At 41.1% G+C, this 22,471-nt stretch overlaps 1 pseudogene; it reads right to left on the bottom strand.

Moving 5' to 3' along the window:
* Positions 1 to 10,135: 10,135 nt before the first annotated feature.
* LOC149449989 (small nuclear ribonucleoprotein F pseudogene) lies at positions 10,136 to 10,435 on the bottom strand (annotated as a pseudogene).
* Positions 10,436 to 22,471: the final 12,036 nt, after the last annotated feature.

The following is a 22,471-nucleotide window of genomic DNA, read 5'->3' as shown; positions in this document are numbered from 1 at the left end:
ATTTTCTAACATAACACTGAAGGTTTTGTACTTCTGTTCTAAGGTTTTAGATACCCTGCATTGAGAGGGTCAGTTTAGGGAGATTGAAAACTTTTAAAAGTACATAATTATGTCAAAGCTTATAATCAATATTTACATACACTTTAAAATGCATATGGTGTATATATTAGATGTGTAGTTTTTTTTCTTATGAAATTGTATTATTTTATATTTAAATATTTTTATTGAAGGATTTTAACATACAGATAGATGTATATTAACATTAACATGGAGGAGGTTTACAATCAGTTAATACAGTTGATAGATACGAAAAAGATCCCCACCATTTGGCTGAGGTAACTGCAGACTTATGTCACCTTTACATGTGAGGTATGCTCGGTGTGGTGTGAACCATGCTTAGGTAGCAGTTAGGTACAAATAGAAGAAGGGGCAGGGGGTGAGGGTGGGGGAGGGAAAAAAAGGGGGGGGCACCAGTCAGGTGTATAGATCATAGTGTGGTGTTATTCTGTAGTTATCATTTTATTGAACAATTAGGGTTTTTTAACCATCGAGACCATTGAAATTTAAATTTGTGGTAGGAGGAGTTGTGGACGGCTGTTCTTCTTTCCATCTCACATTGAAGGTTAAGGTCAGATATGAGAAGTGAAAGAGAGGGAGTTTTGGTGGATCTCCATAGTTTAGTAATGTTAATTTTTGCGGCTGCTAATGTGTGAATAATGATGGTGCGTGAGTCTGTAGGAAATTTATCTATTCCTATGTGTAGGAGAGCAAGAGCGGGGTTTGGAGTCATTGGTGTTTCAGTGATTGAGGAGATCAGTTCAAAGACTCTATTCCAGTAGGATTTGAAGGATTTACATGTCTAAAGTAAGTGAAGAAGTGATCCTGTGTCTCCGCATTGTCTCCAGCAAGTAGGTGAGTGCTGAGGGTAAAACAAGGCTAGTTTAACAGGCGTTAGATACCACTAGTGTAAAATTTTCATGTATGTTTCCCAGTGGGAACTACATCTAGAGGCTTTGTGGGTGATAGTGAACGTTCTTTCCCAAGTATGTGGGCGTATTGGTTGAAGAAGGATTTTTTCCCAATTGGTTAGGGAGCTAGTGTGCAGAGTAAATTGTGCTTCGGTTATAAGCGTATAGAAGGTTGAGATTCCTTTCTTTGGATATTGTGCCTTATGAAAGAAGTGGTATGAGATTGCAGGAATTGTTATTTCAAGTGGTATATTTGTTTTGAGTAGGGAATGGGCTATTCGTATGTAGGTAAAGTTTTCTTTGTCAGGGAGGTGGAATTTCTTTTGGATAGTGGAAAAGGAGTCTGGTTTGTGTTTAGTGTATAAATCTTGGATATGAGATATGCCTCGATTCTCCCATGGTGTTAGATTTAGGGATGGAGTGATGAAGTGTAAGGTGGAAATTGGCGTAGGGATTCGTTTATTGTCTGTATCTATCTGGTTGTAGGTTAAAAGGTCATACCAGGCGTGTAAGGAGGCTTGTATACAAGGATGTTTGTGTTGGGGTTTAGGTTGAGATGCTTGGGGTAGGAACAGCATTTTTGTAATTGTGTGCGGTAGGTGTGGGGAGGTTTCCATGGTGGTCCAAGTTTTTTCATTAGTAGGATGCCTCCGGAAAAAGAGCTGGTCTAGCAAGGTGGCGTGGTAGTATGATTTTAAGTGTGAGAGACTGGCTCCTTCTCTAGAGGCTGGGTGTATTAGGAGGCTTGTGGTACATCTGGGTTTCTTTGAGTTCCAGATGAATCTGGCTAATATTGCTTGGAGATTGGAAAAGAAGGTGCTGGGAACTGGGATAGGGAGTGTGCGAAAAATATAAAGTATTTTGGGAAGTATGCACATTTTTAAAGTTGCTATTCTGCCCATTGTCGACAGAGTTGATGTACATAGATTCTTGAGTTCTTGTGGGATGGTTTCAAGTAGCAGTTTGTGGTTGGCAGTATAAAGTTGGTTAGTTGTAGTGGTGAGTTTAATCCCTAATTAAGGCATGCTGTGTTGTTCCCAAGTGTACGGGAAGTGTTTAGTGAGTATATTCTTGATCTTGGTGGGTGTATAGAGATTTAAGATAGATGATTTGGGTTCATTGAGTTTGTAGTAAGAGACTTATGAATATGTGTATGTATGGGTTGGAGCGATTTATAGGGATTTGTGATCATTAGGATGATATCGTCCGCAAAAAGGCTGATTTTGTGTTCTTTTTTAAGGTGAGTAATTCCAGTGAATGTTGGGTCATCTCTAAGTTTAGATGCTAACGGTTCAATGAGTAAGGTAAGAATTATGAGGGATAGGGGGCATCCCTGTCTGGTGCTGTTGGATATATAAAAGGGTTGTGAAAGTGTGCCATTGGTTAGAACTTTGGCAGAAGGGTTGGAATAGAGTGATAGGATTGCCGATAACATCCAGTCTGTAATTTCAAATTTTAGGAGTGTAAGTTTCATGAATTGTCAATGAATTCGGTCAAATGCTTTTTCTGTATCTAGTGATAAGAGTAAGGAGGGTTGGCTAGTGGATTCAAGATTGTGTAGGAGGGATATGATTTGTCTGGTAGCGTCTTGTGCTTGTCGGCCAGGGATAAATCCTACTTGGTCTGGGTGGATTAATGTAGGTAGGTGGGGGAGTAATCTTTGGACAATTATTTTGGCGTATAGTTTTATATCTGTGTTTAGTAGTGAGATTGGTCTGTAGTTCTGGACCAATTGGGGATCTTTAGTTGTGATTATTGATTGTAGCATTTCGGTAGGAAATTTACCCGTAGAGGCAATGTGGTTATATTGGACAGTTAGATGTGGTGAGAGATTGGGTGCGAATATTTTGTAGAATTCGTTCGTGAAACCATCATTTCCTGGCGATTTTTTTAGAGGTAGGGTTTTTATAGTTTTTTCTACCTCTACAGGTGAAATCGGTATGGAGAGAGATGTGAGTCGAGATGGTGTGAGTCGAGGAAGGTTGGTGGTAGCTAGAAAGTTTTGAATGGATATAGTCGTCGGTTGGGTTGTGATTGGGTCGTCTTTAATATTGTATACATTTTGGTAATAGGTCGCAAAAGCGTTGGCTATGTCTTGTGGGTTTGTAAGCGGGGTGTGTGTGGTTGGGTGTTGGATTGTGGAGATTTTAGATTTGAGTCGTTTTTGTTTAATGATTTTCGTTAAGAGTGAGTTTGCTTTGTTACCGAGTGCGTAAAATTTGGATTTTGTTTTTTGGAGGATAATGTCATATTTGTGGAGTAAGATAGTGCACAGTTTGTTTCTGTGTAGGGTCAAGGCTGCGGATGTGGAGGGATTTGGGTTTTTTTTGTTGATTTCTTCATTTAGTTTGATGGAGGTTAATAATTGATTGATTTGTTGGGACCGTTGCCTATTGATACAGGAGTTTAGTTGTATGAGGATACCTCTCATGTAAGACTTGTAAGCGGGCCATATTGTGGTGATAGAAATGTCGGGAGTAGAATTACTGTCAAAAAATAAATTGTGGGCTTCTAACAGGTGTTTCTGGTTTTCTGGGTTCTTCAGGATTGTAGAGTTTAGTCTCCAGATGGGCGGGATTGCTGAGTGTTGATTGTTGTCTAAGGATATGTTGATTGGAACGTGGTATGACCAGGTTATGCTGCCGATTGTGGACAATATCACGTGTTGTAATGTCCATTTGTATGTGATGAAAAAATCGATTCTGGAGTAGGAGAGGTGGGAAGGGGAGTAGTAGGTGTAGTCTCTCTCATTGCCGTGGTGACATCTCCAGATGTCGTAAAAATCGTGGTTGTGCAGAAAGTGGTTGAAATTTAGTTTAGGGGATCTTTTGTTGGACGACGAATCTAAGAGAGGGTTGCCAATAACGTTGAAGTCTCCGCCAATGATGAGTCTGCCTTGTTTATGAGTCGAGATGATAGTGTATAGCTTGTGGTAAAATTGCATCTGATTGTTGTTAGGACCGTAAATATTTACTAGAGTGTAGATAATGTCATTGATTTGGCAAACTAGGATATGGTAGCGACTGTGCGGGTCGGCGATTTCTGAAATGTTTCGGAATTGAACAGAATCTCTTATAGCTGTAATGACACCGTTCTTTTTCTTGAGATTAGTAGCCATATAGATATGTGAGAATCGATGGAGTTGTAGCCTGGGGGTCTTGTTTGTAGCGAAGTGGGTTTCCTGTAAGAAGAGTATGTTGGCCTGGAACATTCAGGTTTCTTTTTGAAGCATCGATCTTTTGAAGGGAGAATTTAAGCCACGTACATTGAGAGATGTAATATTAATCATTATGTAAATCTCGTGTTTGGTGAAAAAAATTATTGAGTTGTTGTTTGAGAAAATCGCGATTGGATGAATGCAGCTAGGAGAAGGAGGGTGTTGTCAACGTTATGATACAGACTAGGCTCGATCGAGGAATTAGGGTGAGTATTCCAGAAAAGTTTGTTGATGGTGAATACTGAAGTGTAGATGATTGACTGGTGGTACCAAGGGAGGAAAGGAAAGGGGAGGTAGAAAAAGATAAAAAAAAAACTTATAATGCAAGTGACCTGAGTAGCTTGACTTGCTACTTCAGAACTGGGGGGTTTGAACAGGCTTTGACCATGAAAAAGGTCATGTCAAACATTTTCTTGTAACATGAACATTGTCGGAACATGGCCGATCGCCAGAAAATAGTAGATCGGGATATAACATCCGAGATGAAGTATAGGTGCTGCATAAAAAGTGTGCTGCGTTGCTTATTATTCTGCCTCCATATGTTGGACATTGGTAGGTGTAGATTGCTGTGTGTCCGAGGATAGTATGTTCCAAGCTTTAAGTAGGTCTAGGCCCGCTTCGAGGGTTTTGATTGTGAAGATTCTGCCTTGTTGCTTCACGGTTAGCTTCGTGGGAAAAGCCCATTGATAGCCTATGCCATGGTTTCTTAGGGCTTTGGTGATAGTAATAATTTTTTTCCTGTTAAGGCCTTTGACAGGTCTGCAAATGGTCGGATATTCGCATGTGAAGGTGGGAGCGGAGGTGGCTTTCTGGCTGCCAACATAATTTTTTCTTTAATATGGTAGAAATGTATACGCGCCAGAACATCTCTTGGGATAGATGCTGACAGAAATGAAGGTTTAGGTAGTCGGTGGGCTCAGTCGATCGCAAGCTCCATGTCAGAAAGCGGTGGGATGAGGAGTTTAATATATTGCTGTATATAGGGTAGCAGTGCCTCGTTAGTGATGTTTTCGGGGATGCCTCTGAATTTGATATTGTTATGCCTTGATCGATCTTCCAGATCGGCTAGTTTCAGATTGATTTGTTCGATGTCAGAGGAATGTGCATCAATCAGGTCATTATGTGCCGTAATTATTTCTCCCATTCTAGCCTCAATATGGAGTAATCTGTGTTCTTGTTGCTGAACCACGTTAGTGATTTTGGCTAGTGATGACGATATATCGTTATGCAGGGTTTGTCTGAGTGATGAAAGCATGTTTTTCATGCATAACTCAGTGATGGGCTGATCTGACGCAGGGAATGCTTCTATGTCAGGCAGGTCAGTATTAAGCTGAGGTGACGGATGGCTTAGGGCCTGGTAGGTAAAAGGCTGTTCGGGGTCAAGCCGCGGCCTAGACTTAGCTGGGCTGCTAGTGGTGGTGGACATAGGGGGTGATGACTCACCAGGGTCCCCTGGATACAGCGGGTATTGCAGTCTGCGATCCGTCTGCTGGGCTGTGTGGTCCCTCTCATGGCTGCCGCCGCTTCTCAGATCACTGCAGCCGGCGCCATCTTGGATCCCTACTGTGACAGAAGGGAAGAATTGTGTCAGTTTTCCCGGTTGCCCCGGGGTTTTTCTCCTGCGGGGCATAGCTGAGAAGGTCCGGGCACACTGTCTGATGCTTGCTGTGGGGTTTATATCCCTTGGGGCCGGTGTGAGGCGTGCTTGTTCTGGCGGGTGGATGGAGCTGTCAGCAATGCACGTCCATCCAGGAGCCAGCAGCGCATGCGCCCCTGAAATTGTATTATCTTATACAGTATAACAGATGCATTTAATTAATATATGTATAAAACTCAGAATACTGAGGAAAAATGCATTGGGTGAAAAAACAAAGATGTGAAAAGCGACATTGACCATATTTGGGTGAAATTTCAAATGTATTTAAAGTTACTCTATCAACATAATATTAAAACAGAGGGAAAATTGTGCCCACTTAGCTGGTGCCTCTGTGGCTGAAGTTGCCAATTTATTTGCCGTGTTGCGAGGTACAGTATCAAAGGTTATGATGGCATATACAGTTTCCGGGAAAACACCGTCTGATAAGCATACTGTAAGCGACAAAAGAGACAAAAGGACATTGCTCAGGATTGTGACCCGAAATAAGAAAACAACTGCTGCAAAATAGACTGCAGAGCTCAATCTCGGTCTTCATGGGACTGAGATTGAGCTCTGCAGTTACTTTTGCAGCAGTTGTTTTCTTATTCCGGGTCACAGTCCTGTGCAGTGTCTTTTTGTCTCTTCAGGTGAGTTGACCATGTTGACTGTGCTTATGCTTATCAGATAATGTTTTCCTGGAAACTGTATATCAGTGTTGGCAACCATCAGTATTTTTGCTGACAGCCAGTAAAAAATGGTAATTTTTGTCCTGCTAGTAAATGCAAGTGACAGGAAAAGGTTGCCAGATAAAAATACGGCTATGGCGCTCAATTCGGAACTGTGCATGCTCAGTTCTGGTCCGGAGCTGGCCGAAACTATCCAAGTGCCTGCTACAGTGTGTTTGGGGGCGGATCTAGTGGAAGTGGTGCCTGAGTGAGTCGAATGATGTCATGGTGCAAGAGAGCTGAGCAGAGGGGCCAAAGCCTCATGTGTGGGTCTGTGGGATGGGAGCAAGGCAAGACAGGAGTGGGACTGTCAGTGCTGTTTGGACTGAAGTGGACGGAAGGGTCCACCTGTCTGTCTCAGAAGAGGACATGTCATGAGGCGTCATCATCATCTGTGCTGCTGTACACTGTTGCCAGTGTCCTTGTGAGAGTCAATTTCATGTGTGTGTGTCTGCCCATTCAAATTTCTTGCCCTCCTGAGCTACTTACTTACTATATAGAAAATAAAATAAGAAATATGTTTTTTGCCTTAATATCTACCTTAAATCAATTGCTAATTGCATATTGTACTTGTTTGTAATGTAAATACTGTAATTTGTACTGAAAAATGACATTTTTTAAATTTTGGAAAAGCATAGCTCTGCCAGTAAAATTTGGGTGTCATTTCAGTGAATTTAAATTTGGTAGGTTGGCAACACTGCTGTATATGCTGTCATAACCTTTGATACTGTACCTCGTGACATGGCAAATAAATTGGCAACTTCAGTCACAGAGAGAACAGCTAAGTGGGCACCAACAATTTTCCCTCTTTGAAGCTCAGTTCGTTCTGACATGTATTGCTAGCAGAGTATGCAGTGAATGACAAAAGTCATGCAAATCATGTAGTGTTTCCATTTTTTGTCTAACCCCTGTACATTTACCATGATGGACTGTCTCAATGGCTTTGCCTTATCAGAATGGGGCAGAGAAAGAGCACTGAAAGCTATTGCACCTCTAGATACCTGCTCTTTATAACTGGCTGCAGCTTTTTTTTTTTTTCATTAAAGTGTGAATCCTTATGTGTAGAATACTGAAAATCCCATACAATTTTTCCACCATTGAGGGTTCCCCTATGTTTGGAAGAAAGAGTTTTGAGTTGAGTGCCAGTTTTTCTACAAGCTAAGTTCATTCATGGAGTTGCCTGCCTTTGTTCTTTACTTAATGTATATTATCTATATTATGTATACTATTGAAAGTCAAGTGGCATGATGGGTACTTTTGGTGCTATCTAAAGGATGCACTTTCTTACCTAAATTTTTAAATCTTACCTTTTCTCACTGTTATTTTACAATTTCCTTCAATTAGGACTTCACTTTACTTCACAAACCTAAATGATTCCAAAATCCATAACACAAACACACACACATAAATGGTTTGATTTACTAAAGGCAAATGGACTGTACACTTTGCAAAGTGCAATTGCACTCAGCAAGTGCCATTGCTCCAGACCTTAGTAAATGAGGTAAAGCTCCCCAAGATTGGCAAAGAATAGCTGATCACGTACAAGGAAATTGAAAAAAACCCAGCATTTTTGCTTGCACATGATTGGATGATGGAAGTCAGCAGAGCTTCTGCTCATTAACGAAGCTCTGGAGCACTGTCACTTGTGGAGTTCAACTGCACTTTGCGAAATGCACAACCTATCTACCTTTAGTAAATCAACTCCACACTCTTTTAAAGTCACATTGCTGGAATTCTCTAAAGAATTACATTAGCACTGCGTACATCTTTTGCAAAACACAAAAATATATTAATGATTTAAATTTCTTGCATGTAACAGCAAGACTTGAAGTTAATCACTGACATAAAACCAATATGAAACATGAGCTTTAACTTATTTTAATATGATTACTTTTTAAAGTTTTTAATTCAGCCAACACAAAGTAGCTTAATGCCTATGGATAGTTTTAATAATAATTTTGCAGGCTACTATGGACAGTTTGTTTATTGAGATATAATTGGAAAATAAAAGGACTGCATTATTATTTAGAATGGAAAACATATGTTGAACAATGTATACAGTTCTCAAATAGATGGTGTTCAAATAGTTCATATCATATTAATTACAGAACATATGGGTAATATAAGGTAAATGTACTATTCAGGAAAAACGAAAAAAACAACCTGTGAAATTGATACAGGGAACACGACTTACCTGGCCAGAGTTCCTGTTTTTTATCCCATACATGCCAACACTTGCATTGTTCAAAACAATCAGGTATAAGCACCATCCTGCTCTTACAATGAACAAACTAGTCATTGCTGATCCTGTCCACCATACGTTTGTGAAATTTAGTAGATAGTTTATCATTGGAGGGCACATTATCCCACAGCATCCTCCATTGTGTCCTCTGCTTTTCACCCACCGCTGTTCCTGGGCGTCCTTTTCCACAACACCTACCTCCCTAATTCCTGCAGCCCCACCACAGGTCTTGATTTAGCTCCCTGTACTGTCAAAACTGCTGCAGTTCATTCCCAAGCAGGGGCGGACTGACCATTTGAAAACTCGGGCACTGCCCGAGGGCCCGGGGTCAGTAGGGGGCCCCATGAGATGCCCCTGGTACCTTTTTCATAGGCTTTTTTGAGTTTGGGCAAGGACACAGGGGCCCCATGATCCCCTATTGCCCGGGGGCCCCATGAGTTGTCAGTCCGCCCCTGGTCCCAAGGCAATATAGAGCAGTGATATAGGCCTGCAGCTCCGATCTCAGACTTAAACTGTGGATAAGGTGAAGTGATACAGCTTCTGATGTGAACAATTTTGCAATGTATATTGGTCCAGCATTCCTTTAATAGTGTACAGAAGGCTTGAGTTATAAACAGTGCAAAGATTAAATGGCATGCTTTAATGAAGTATCTTAGAGCAGAGGATAGTATGGAGTGTAATCTTATTTTTAGTTTTAATAAGTTAGCTTTAATGGTGGTAATACATGTATAATGAATTTAATAAGATTTAATAGGACTTCATAATTAATGCACTCAGGACATTTACAGTCTGCTGGAGTAAAAGATTTACTGTCAAACAAGTCTATCGCTTCTCTAAGGGAAAAGTGTATGAACAAGCAGGGCACACTCACAGGTGGTGGTTTACTAACCATCTGCTTCTTCACAGCAAGTGCATTCAAACCACGCAGGTTTACATTAGAATAATTAAAAGGAAGTACATTATCAGTGCACCATGAGCTGAGAGTTAGAACTGGCTTCTTCGGTTAAGCAGAACTCCATTCAAATATAATGCTCTGTCTTTAACAAACATGCATTCCAAAAAGAGCTCAATGCGAAGACTTTTTAGGTGCCCCAAAGAGAAACACAATTCCAAAAAGAGCTCAGATACTATATAACAAAGCTGCAACAGTCATGTTTTACCTGTGATGCTAGGATTTGTTTAGGTCTCATTTTTGGCTAGCACTAGCCATTAGAAAATGTATTTATTAGATCCATTAGATTCATTTATGAAATAATTTTTTTATAGTGTTTATTATTAACAAAACATACAAAATACAATATCCAACAGTACCCTCAAAAGCGAAGCTTCAAAATAAATTTACAAAACTAATTTGGAAATTGCTTTACTCTCTCATCTCACCATCTTCTTCCTCTTCTTCTACTCCACGTATATACAACACATTATTACACCTTATTAGAACTTCTCCAAGATGTCCAGACAATGCTCCATCAATATACTCTTCTGTATTGGCGAGCTAAATGTTCATGTAGCCATCCACAGAGACCAGGTATCCCTTGTATTCCATACCCCACTTCAGTTTCACCATTACTGGCTTACCAGTAAGGGCATTAAGGAATGGTTTTGGGTTTAGTGACAAACTCATTCCGCTGCTGAAGCCACCGCTGATCTACAGACCAGTGAAACAAAGAAAAACAGTTCCCCAAGGAAATTCAGAGAATACACCGCTCGAGAGAGCAGGAAATGGCTATGAAATACATTTTTAACTATATGTACAGTGAGGAACAGAAGTATTTGAACACCCTGCAATTTTGCAAGTTCTCCCTCTTAGAAATCATGGAAGGGTCTGAAATTCACATTGTAGGTGCATTCCCACTCTGAGAGACAGAATTAAAAAAAAAATCAGGAAATCACATTGTATGATTTTTAAAGAATTTATTTGTCTTGCACTGCTGAACATAAGTATTTGAACACCTAAGAAACAGCAAGAATTCTGTCTCTCAAAGACCTGTTACTGTGCCTTTAAAAAGTCCACCTCTACTCCACTCATTAATCTAACTTAGTAGCACCTGTCTGAGCTCTTTAAAGACACCTGTCCACCCCACAGTCAGTCAGACGCTAACTACTACCATGGGCAAGACCAAAGAGCTGTCAAAAGACACCAGAGACAAAATTGTGGACCTACACAAGGCTGGAAAGGGCTACGTGGCAATAGCCAAGCAGCTTGGTGAAAATAGATCAACTGTTGGAGCAATTGTTAGAAAATGGAAGAGGCTACAGATGACTGTCAGTCTCCCTCGGACTGGGGCTCCATGCAAGATCTCACCTTGTGGGGTATCACTGATGATAACAAAGGTGAGGAATCAGTCCAGAACTACAAGGGAGGAGCTGGTCAATGACATGAAGAGAGCTGGGAGCACAGTTTCAAAGGTCACTGTCGGTAGAACACTACGCCGTCATGGTTTCAAATCATGCATTGCACGGAAGGTTCCCCTGCTCAAGTCATCACATGTCCAGGCCCGTCTGAAGTTTGCCAATGACCATCTGGATGATCCAGAGGAGGCATGGGAGAAAGTCATGTGGTCAGATGAGACCAAAGTAGAACTTTTTGGTCTAAACTTCACTCGTTGTGTTTGGAGGAAAAAGAAGGATGAGTTGCATCCCAAGAACACCATGCCTACTGTGAAGCATGGGGGTGGTAACATCATGCTTTGGGGGTGCTTTTATGCGAAGGGGACAGGACGACTGCACTGTATTAAGGAGAGGATGAGTGGGGCCATTTATTGTGAGATTTTGAGCAACAACCTCCTTCCCTCAGTCAGAGCATTGAAGATGGGTCGTGGCTGGGTCTTCCAACATGACAACAACCCGAAGCACACAGCCAGGAAAACCAAGGAGTGGCTCCATAAGAAGCATATCAAGGTTCTGGAGTGGCCTAGCCAGTCTCCAGACCTAAATCCAATAGAACATCTTTGGAGGGAGCTGAAACTCCATGTTGCTCAGCGACAGCCCCGAAACCTGACAGATCTAGAAGAGATCTGTGTAGAGGAGTGGGCCAAAATCCCTGTTGCAGTGTGTGCAAACCTGGTCAAGAACTACAGGAAACGTTTGACCTCTGTAATTGCAAACAAAGGCTTCTGTACCAAATATTAACACTGATTTTCTTAGGTGTTCAAATACTTATGTTCAGCAGTGCAAGACAAATACATTATTTAAAATCATACAATGTGATTTCCTGAATTTTTTTAAAAAAATTCTGTATCTCAGAGTGGGAATGCACCTACAAAGTGAATTCCAGACCCCTCCATGATTTCGAAAAGAGGGAGAACTTGAAAAATCTCAGGGTGTTCAAATACTTCTGTTCCTCACTGTATGGTGGATATGCCAATTGTATACTTGTTTGACACATTCTACCACAGACAGTTAATGCATAAGTTAAGTTATATAGGCTTGAATAGTCCAGACTGTAAATTCATCGAAAAATTGTCTTTTACCCTTATTTAATGCATTGGCAGGATATCATCTTGAACATGTTCACAGTTCACAAAAAGAGGTTGGTGAAATGGAAATAGTGCTGAATAGGTCAACTAATTTAAAAAGGGGTATGGAGGACCTCCACTATGAGGAAATTTTAGCTGAACTGATTTTATTAATACTTAAAAACTGGCATATAATGGGGGATATAATCACTTTGCATAAATACCGTATTTTTCACTCCATAAGACGCACTTTTTTCCCCCAAAAAAGGGAGGAAAATGTCAGTGCGTCTTATGGAGCGAATATGGAGCGGCCGGTCCGGTATGCCGCCGCCGCCGCCACCAAGTCAGAATACCGGGCCAGCTGCTCAGCTCTTCTCTCCTGCAGGACCTTACCTGTTCCTCTGTCCAGCACTGTAGTCTTCCCGTGACGGCTTCTTCCAGCGCTGGCTTCTGTGACAGCCGGATGCCCACTGCGCATGCGCGACACATGACAGGTCCCAGAAGGCGCCTGGCCATTCACAAAGCACAGCTCTTCTCGCGCATGCGCAGTGGACACCCGGCTGTCACAGAAGCAGGCAAGGGAAGAAGCCAGTGTGCCCACACTAAAGAAAGGACAACTTCAGGTACCCGCTCCCCCTCCCTCCCCAAAGGTCCGCAGTCTCTTGGTCATCCCCTGTACTGTCTGCAGTCTCTGGTCATCCCCTGTAATGTCTGCAGTCTCTGGTCATCCCCTGTTCTGTCTGCAGTCTCTGGTCATCTCCTGTACTGTCTGCAGTCTCTGGTCATCCCCTGTACTGTCTGCAGTCTCTGGTCATCCCCTGTACTGTCTGCAGTCTCTGGTCATCCCCTGTACTGTCTGCAGTCTCTGGTCACCTGTAATATCTCCACAGTCCCTGGCATTTTCCCTGTACTATGTTCACAGTCTCTGGTCATCTGTACTATGTCCACACTCTCTGATCATCTCCTGTAATATGTCCGCAGTCTCTGGTCATTCCCTGTACTATGTCCACAGTCCCTGGCAATTTCCCTGTACTATGTTCACAGTCTCTGGTCATCTCCTGTACTATGTCAGCAGTCTCTGGTCATCTCCTGTACCATGTCCGCAATCTCTGGTTATCTCCTATACTGTGTCTGCAGTCTCTGGTCATCTCCTGTACTATGTCCGCAGTCTCTGGTCATCTCCTGTACTGTGTCCGCAGTCTCTGGTCATCTCCTGTACTGTGTCCGCAGTCTCTGGTCATCTCCTGTACTATGTCCGCAGTCTCTGGTCATCTCCTGTACTGTGTCCACAGTCTCTGGTCATCTCCTGTACCATGTCCGCAATCTCTGGTTATCTCCTATACTGTGTCTGCAGTCTCTGGTCACCTCCTGTACTATGTCCACAGTCTCTGGTCATCTCCTGTACTATGTCCGCAGTCTATGGTCATCTCCTGTACTGTGTCCGCAGTCTCTGGTCATCTCCTGTACTATGTCCGCAGTCTATGGTCATCTCTTGTTCTGTGTCCACAGTCTCTGGTCATCTCCTGTACTATGTCCGCAGTCTCTGGTCATCTCCTGTACTGTGTCTGAAGTCTCTGGTCATCTCCTGTACTATGTCCACAGTCTCTGGTCATCTCCTGTACTATGTCCCCAGTCTCTGGTCATCTCCTGTACTATGTCCCCAGTCTCTGGTCATCTCCTGTACTATGTCTGCAGTCTCTGGTCATTCCCTGTACAGTGTCCACAGTCTCTGGTCATCTCCTGTACTGTGTCCGCAGTCTCTGGTCATCTCCTGTACTATGTCCGCAGTCTCTGGTCATCTCCTGTACTGTGTCTGCAGTCTCTGGTCATCTCCTGTACTATGTCCGCAGTCTCTGGTTATCTCCTGTACTATGTCCGCAGTCTCTGGTCATCTCCTGTACTGTGTCCGCAGTCTCTGGTCATCTCCTGTACTATGTCCGCAGTCTCTGGTCATCTCCTGTACTGTGTCCACAGTCTCTGGTCATCTGTACTATGTCCACACTCTCTGATCATCTCCTGTAATATGTCCGCAGTCTCTGGTCATTCCCTGTACTATGTCCACAGTCCCTGGCAATTTCCCTGTACTATGTTCACAGTCTCTGGTCATCTCCTGTACTATGTCAGCAGTCTCTGGTCATCTCCTGTACCATGTCCGCAATCTCTGGTTATCTCCTATACTGTGTCTGCAGTCTCTGGTCATCTCCTGTACTATGTCCGCAGTCTCTGGTCATCTCCTGTACTGTGTCCGCAGTCTCTGGTCATCTCCTGTACTGTGTCCGCAGTCTCTGGTCATCTCCTGTACTATGTCCGCAGTCTCTGGTCATCTCCTGTACTGTGTCCACAGTCTCTGGTCATCTCCTGTACCATGTCCGCAATCTCTGGTTATCTCCTATACTGTGTCTGCAGTCTCTGGTCATCTCCTGTACTATGTCCACAGTCTCTGGTCATCTCCTGTACTATGTCCGCAGTCTATGGTCATCTCCTGTACTGTGTCCGCAGTCTCTGGTCATCTCCTGTACTATGTCCGCAGTCTATGGTCATCTCTTGTTCTGTGTCCACAGTCTCTGGTCATCTCCTGTACTATGTCCGCAGTCTCTGGTCATCTCCTGTACTGTGTCTGAAGTCTCTGGTCATCTCCTGTACTATGTCCACAGTCTCTGGTCATCTCCTGTACTATGTCCCCAGTCTCTGGTCATCTCCTGTACTATGTCCCCAGTCTCTGGTCATCTCCTGTACTATGTCTGCAGTCTCTGGTCATTCCCTGTACAGTGTCCACAGTCTCTGGTCATCTCCTGTACTGTGTCCGCAGTCTCTGGTCATCTCCTGTACTATGTCCGCAGTCTCTGGTCATCTCCTGTACTGTGTCTGCAGTCTCTGGTCATCTCCTGTACTATGTCCGCAGTCTCTGGTTATCTCCTGTACTATGTCCGCAGTCTCTGGTCATCTCCTGTACTGTGTCTGCAGTCTATGGTCATCTCCTGTACTGTGTCCGCAGTCTCTGGTCATCTCCTGTACTATGTCCGCAGTCTCTGGTCATCTCCTGTACTGTGTCTGAAGTCCATTGGTTCAGAATATTTTTTTTCTTGTTTTTCACCTCTAAAACCTAGGCGCGTCTTATGGTCAGGTGCGTCTTATGGAACGCGAAATACGGTACATAAATGATTCATATAGTAAACTTGTTGAAAAGTTGTCCTCTTTAAAGTCAACACAAAAGACCTGTGGGCATTTTATTTTAGCCTGGGGGACAATTGGTTTTACTTCAACATGTGGAAATGGCTGTTTATTGTAAGCTCTGTGAAAATGTGGGCTAGTTTCCCCTTTGAATGTAGCTCAGTAGCCTGTTTATAAAAAAAAAGGCTGGTTGTGCTTCTCAAGGGAGTTTTGGACGCAAAATGAATTTTTTGCTCGATAGGGTAAATTGAGTCATTTTTATAAGGGCAAACCTTGTGGTTTCTGGTCCTTCCTCTGGATCAACTGAGGGTTTTAAAATAGTATGAGATAGAATAAAATGAGTTTTCTGATATTACAAGGGGGTTGATTTACTAAAGGCAAATAGGATGTTCACTTTAAAGGGAATTTTCTCTTAGCTTAGTGATATTGGTGAAAATGTGTAAAAAAAACCAAAGCAAAACAAAATAACAGTAATATTTGCTTGCTCGTGAATGCATGATAAGTCACTGCCAGGAAAGGCTTGCTCATAGCACATGCAGTTTCCCGATGCATAAAAATACGCATGCACAGACCAGCAACTGGCCAGGCGAATGTGCACAAGAAAGAGTATAGGAACGCACTTATGCGCACGAATGTGCACTTGGGTGTGTGCCTGTTACCAAGACTAGCGCCAAATGGCCTATTTACACAGGACTATTGCACTGGCTAATTGCTGTTTGGGCTGCAGCTTCTGTGTGTGTTTATCCTGATTTCAGTGCCTGACCTCTGATACTGACTCGGCTTGCTCTGGCTTCACTTGTCTGCTAGCTGTCCTGACCTTGGCTTGTTCTCTGGATTCTGCCTCTGCTTACTGTCTCTGTCTGATCTGCCTCCACCATTGCTGACATTGGCTTGTGACCTGACTCCTCTCCTGCTTGCTGTTTATGCCCAATCTGCCAGTCTGTTGCCAACCTGGTTTGACTGACCCTGCATCCTGTTCATCCTGCCTGCTCCAGCTCCATAGTCCAGTACATTCTCATCTGATATGTCTACCTGCTACTAGCCTGTCCACTTCCAGCCTGCCTTCTGTGTCATCTGCCTGCTGCCAGCCGTCTGCTACCAGCCTGCCCTGCTGAGACATCTGCCTACCACCGGCTGCTCTGTTTCTGGCATCATTTCAGCAAAGTTACAGCTACTACCTACACAGACTACTGGACTGATCACGACACTCATACCTTGCCACGCTCTCCTGATTACTGTTCCACTATTGTTGACCCCTGATCCAGAGCTGTAGGTGAGGCCTTCCTCTGCACGGCAGGCTCACTATCAGGTATGTGACAGTCACTTTATTTACTAAGCTACTGGAAAATTCCCTTGCAAAGTGAACAGCCTATTAATCTTTAATACATCTACCCAGGGTGTTATATTTATTTATTTATTTATTTATGCTTGGTTGAACTTGATGAATGTGTCTGCCTAACTATGTAACTATGCTTTGCACAGTTTATAGATACTCATGTACATGTTTTGCTTTGATGAATTTGAATAATTATATAAAAGAAAATCAGTGGCTCTGCAATAAAACAGTCTCCAAAAAGTAAAACAAATAGGCATAAATTCATGTTTTCCAAATGGTAAAAATGACAAATAATTAAATAAATAACCCTTCCTACTTATTACATTAAATTTTTCATTAAAAAAAGCAGAACCATTTTGTAACAAAGAGTGTGAGAGGTTAAATAAATGAGTCATTTCCTGTGATACAAAGCAGGAAAAAGAAGATTACATATGCCAGACACTTATTTCCTATTGATCTCATGAGCCAAATTTGTTTTATGTTCTCTGTTATAGGTATACTCACATCAGTTACTAGTAACAATAATAGGTATTTTTTCACCTTTCACATTCCACTAATAAAATCCATTTACTATTTTTTATTTCAGCTTTATAATATTCAAGTATGTAAATATCACTTATAATCCATCAAATTATTTATCATGATAACCTCTTTATTTCTGTGAAATGTTCTTTGGTCCAGTTTAAATCAAAACATTACTGTGTATGCCTTGTAACAACTAATTGAATGACCCATCTGCTTTCTGGGTGGAAGTCTGCTTTGGGTCTGCCCAACATTTTCCATCCCAAAAAGTGCCTTTTAGGCATTTTTTGAGATTTACCTATTTCCAAGTATGATAAAAGTCTGTTAATGGCTACTCTATTTTTATGCAAAGAAAATTATACTTATGTTATGAAAGGGTGCTACTCCCCTGTCTTTAGAAGCTTGGAAAGCTATGGTCAATATTAATCTGTATAGGCTAACTTATGACCTCCACAAACGCCCTAGGTGCTTTGAGAATGTTTGAAGCACCTGGATAGAGAGTCCACATATGTCTATCTACACAGATCCAGAACCTTAGTTGTTCAATGTCCCCATTCGACCAATTTGTGGCATTTTGACAGTTTTTATAGCACCACATTGTCTTGTATACTGTATGATACATTATATCAGTGTTTCTTAACCTTTTTGTAGTCAAGGCACCCTTTAAAATTATGCACAATTTTCAAGGCACCACTAACAGTTTTACATATTGCAGCAGCATCCACACATGTAGGACACCCAACATTGGAAATAATTTATTCTTGCAAAGCAAATATACTTTTGCACACTGGTACTGACTAGTATTCCAGCATTTGTTCTACCTCATTTTCTCTCCACCATACAGCTAACATGACCCCAGTGCTGATAGAGGGTGGTGGTGGATCAAACAAGGATGCTGTGCGGGTGCCAGATGTCCTCCTTATCAATAAATGACATCAGCAGTTGTTAGGATGCTGGTGGCTGGCCCACATGGTGCCCAAGGTTGTAATGTTGCACAATGAAAAACTATGGTTTTTATGTAACCAAAGGCAGGCTTGATCCCCTCCCCACAATTTTTGGGCAAGTTGGGGCGATATTTATGCATTTTGTCAAGGGACACCTGAAGAACCCAAAAAACACCCCAAGGTGCCTAGGCACCATGGTTGAGAAAGGCTACCTTATATGAAGGCTAAACTGAGGCCTTATTTGTTTGAGAAGCATTCTTTATCCTCTCCCCTTCTTTTGTCTACCCCTTTTGGGGTGTGTTTTCTGTGTTGTAAAAAAAACTCAATAAATATAACTTTACAAAAAAAAACTATTGGATGACCCAGTTTATAATCTTGTCATTGGTTGTATAAGTTGCCTTGTTTTAACCCAGATAAAAACAGTCTCTTCTGTTTTAAGATATATTGTATATTTACAATAAAGTGAAAATTATGTGGCATAGTTTAATACCTGGATCTGCTTGTGGTAGCTGTAAGCATGGTGCTATCTTTAAAAATGATCCCTGTATCTTATTGTTGGTCCTTTGGATCCTGATATTTGCAGGCATCACAAGGTGCCTGCAGCACTTGTTGTTATGTTGCTAGGACAGGTCAGGTTGAGTCACTTTGGGCTCATAACAAAATTAGGGGGTACACATACATAGATCAACCACATCTGCTGGTAAGCTAACAGAGGCTTCAGCTACAGTTCCAAAATCTTGGCCATACCCTTCTGATGCTTTTCACCCTGATTAGACTTAGTTGTAGAGGTGGTACCACCTTTATAACTAAGCCCACTCATGGTGAAATGCATCAAAAGGTATTGGCCAAGAAGTGGGGACTGTAGCAAAAGCCTCTGTTGGCTTTTCAGCAGATATGGTTAATCCATGTGATGTGCGGCCCCTAATTTTGCTATTGTGATTGTTTCATGGAGTGAGATGCGCTCCTAGAGGGGCTGGCACCCAATGTGGTAGCACAACCGATGGAAAGACAAACAGGAGACATTTGAGTGGAAATAATTTTAAAATGCTGTAATTTAAGTCATAATTCTTTTCTGTTTATAGTGTTTTAACCTTGGGTATTATTTCCAGATTCTAAATACAGCCAAAAAGAAAAGTAGTCAGGGAAGGCAGTACTGAGACAAAACATATCCCTTGTGAAACAGGGGAATAACTGCTGCAGTAAGAATGTGAAATGGCTTATTGCAAAGGTCCTACAGGTGCAGATCATAATATATTGTTAAATGTAGAGAGAAGATAATCTGTCTCCAACACCGTGCCTACTATATCCCAGATGGTCAGGTTCAGAACAGTATAGATCTGTTTGATGACCCAGCAACCATGATCAACTCCATATAGTTAAATTATTAGAAGATAATTGAAAAGGATAATATGCACATGGCTGTTTGAATCACCCAATCTTTTTTCTTTTCCTTCTTCAGAAATCTAACATGATAATTACAAAAAAGTTTAATTCCTGATGCTAAACCTTTGCTTGGTTTTAAATTACAGATAGTAAAGAATTTAAAAGTATACTTTTCAATGTTTGTCATGTACTTAAAAATCAAGGACTTCCAGTGAGGAAATCAAGAAGGCCTCAAAGAACCAAGAAACCTGTGGATACAAAATTGGTCTGGGTGAATGTTTAAGCCTATAATAATTCTCAGGCTTAAATGTTAAGTACTTGAAGTATAACTAAGAATGCAAAATACAAGTATAGCATCAGCTGTGAATACATTAGATAGCAACAATTTATCTCTACTCACAGCCCATCAAGTAAATGATCTGCTTTTTAAAGCCTGCCATATTTGTGTATTTCGATAACAGGAATAAAGGCATTTCATTGGGGTCAGTGTGGTAAAGGGATACAGTTACAGGGCAATAAAACATATTTGTGCAGTGCAAGAAATATGATGAAACAATAATGTCTGTGGACATTTAGTGGTCAATTTGTAGTAACCACAAATGGACAAGGTTAGCAAACAAATATGACAAGTGGTAAAACTCACCACAGCAACCAGCACAGAGCGGAACATAACTTTTTACTACAAAAGAGAGTAATGCTTCCAGTTCAGTTTAAAATATTTAAGGAAGTTAACACAATTATTCATTTTCATATACAGTATGTAATCACCTTGTTAACATTGTAATTTTGACCTTTGTGATTAGACACAATTAAGTTTATTTATTGCTACATGTTGGCTAAGCATTATTTTTTATAGTATTTTCCTTTATTTTAGTATTTATTTACTATAATTTTATATTTTTGTATAACTTTATATTTGTCACTGTTTATTGTTTCTTAGTAGGTTAAATAAGAATGGTTTTACTATATTAGCTGTATTAAATACAAGACCCAGTACAGCAAAAAATATTGCATTATAGTAGCTATATGTAGCTAATGTATGTGTAACGATAATTAATTAATTAATTGTTTTTTCACACGCTTTAATTTATTTTCTCCACATTTACATGCAGAACAAACTGTCCAGTAAAAGTGACAGTTATAGTGGTTAGGACAAACCAAATAGCACCGTGGGAGTGCTTACAAAGGTCTTTTTTAAAAGTTTCTAACCTCTTCAATACCAGGCACTTTCAACCCTTTCCTGCCCAGCCCAATTTTCAGCTTTTAGTGCTCATACACTTTGAATGATTATTACTCAGTCAAGCAAAACTGGACTGTACTGAATTTTTTATAATTTTTTTTTTCACAGAAATAGAATTTTCTTTTGGTGGTGTTAAATCACCACTGGATTTTTTATTTTTTTGCTAAATAAACAGATACAAGATTGAACATTTAAAAAAGAGGTGTTTTTCTTTGTTTCTGTTATAAAATTAATAATCTTTCTTTATAAACCTAGGCCAAAACATATTCTGCTACATTTCCTTGGTGAAAATAACTAAATGTAGTGTTTATTATTTAGTCTGTGTGAAAGTTATATAGTCTACAAACTATGTTATATATATATATATATATATATATATATATGAAAATTGAGCAATCCTGATGTGCTGGTAGCTGATCTAATTTCTAAAATGCCATAACAGTACAAATACCCCCCAAATGACCCCTTTTTGGAAAGTGGACAGTCTGAGGTATTTAGTAAGAGGCATGACAAGTTTTTTTAAACTTATAATTTTCTGTCACAATTTTTTGGAAAATTTACAATTTTTTGTTTTTTTCACTGTCACCAGTGCAGTACAGCGACATCATATAACTGGCATGGCATTGATCAGGCATGCTGACAGGTGACAGTATGTTAAAAAAATATATATTTCTTTTTCTTTTTTATTAGTTTGTTTTCTTTTTTACATACTGTGACCAGAGCTATACACTGTAACTATAGTAGCACTGTACTATTCTGTGGAGGCGACCATTTTTTTCTGAATTAAATCTATTCACTCAAAGCTACTGTTGTGATTTGCTGTGATTGGCCACAACTAATCACATGGTACAGATGGACTGTGATTGGCCCTGTCTGTATCATGTGATCACTGTGACAAATCACAGAGTCCAACACAATAGTACACAATGAATGGCATGAATGGACACCACAGTAAATCAAAGACAAATTCTCCTGCGCTCTAGGGCTCAGACAGGTGGCGAACAGATGGAACCAGGCCTGGAGGGATCGTCCACCAATGCATAAAGGGCTGTGCGGCTCCAAAACAAGGCTGGGGAAGCCCAATCAACACTGCAGAATGAAATGAAAACGAGAAGCGCACCAACCTTGCGCATTACCTCAGTAACCAAAATTTATTAATTGTAAAAAATATACTCACAAAGAGCTCTGAGGAAGAAGGGACCCCCTTCGAAATGCGTCAGCTGTACTGAACACCCACTCCCCTGATGGGACTCATGTTATCTTCAAGTCCCTGTGAGGACTTACATGCCTGATTTTATTTGCTGTTTGTGAGTATATTTTTTACAATTAATAAATTTTGGTTACTGAGGTAATGCGCAAGGTTGGTGCGCTTCTCGTTTTCATTTCATTCTGCATGAATGGACACCATCCATTGTGTACAATTGTTTTATGATCTGCTGTGATTGGTCACAATGATCACATGGTACTGGCAGTAGGCCGGTACACAGATCTGTCATCTTCTATGTCCAGTGGATACAGCAGTCAACAGATCGTTCCACAGCGCATGTTCTGGGGAGGACATCATATGACATCCACCCAGAACGGCGAATGTCCTGCCCTGCCATCATTTTACTATAGGCCGGGTGGGAA

Source organism: Staurois parvus, unplaced genomic scaffold (assembly GCF_062004578.1).
Source record: "Staurois parvus isolate SC_StPar_1 unplaced genomic scaffold, SC_StPar_1.0 ptg000589l, whole genome shotgun sequence".
Classification (NCBI taxonomy): domain Eukaryota; kingdom Metazoa; phylum Chordata; class Amphibia; order Anura; family Ranidae; genus Staurois; species Staurois parvus.
The sequence above is the reverse complement of the archived record's forward strand: the minus strand, read 5'-3'. Positions and strand labels throughout refer to the sequence as shown.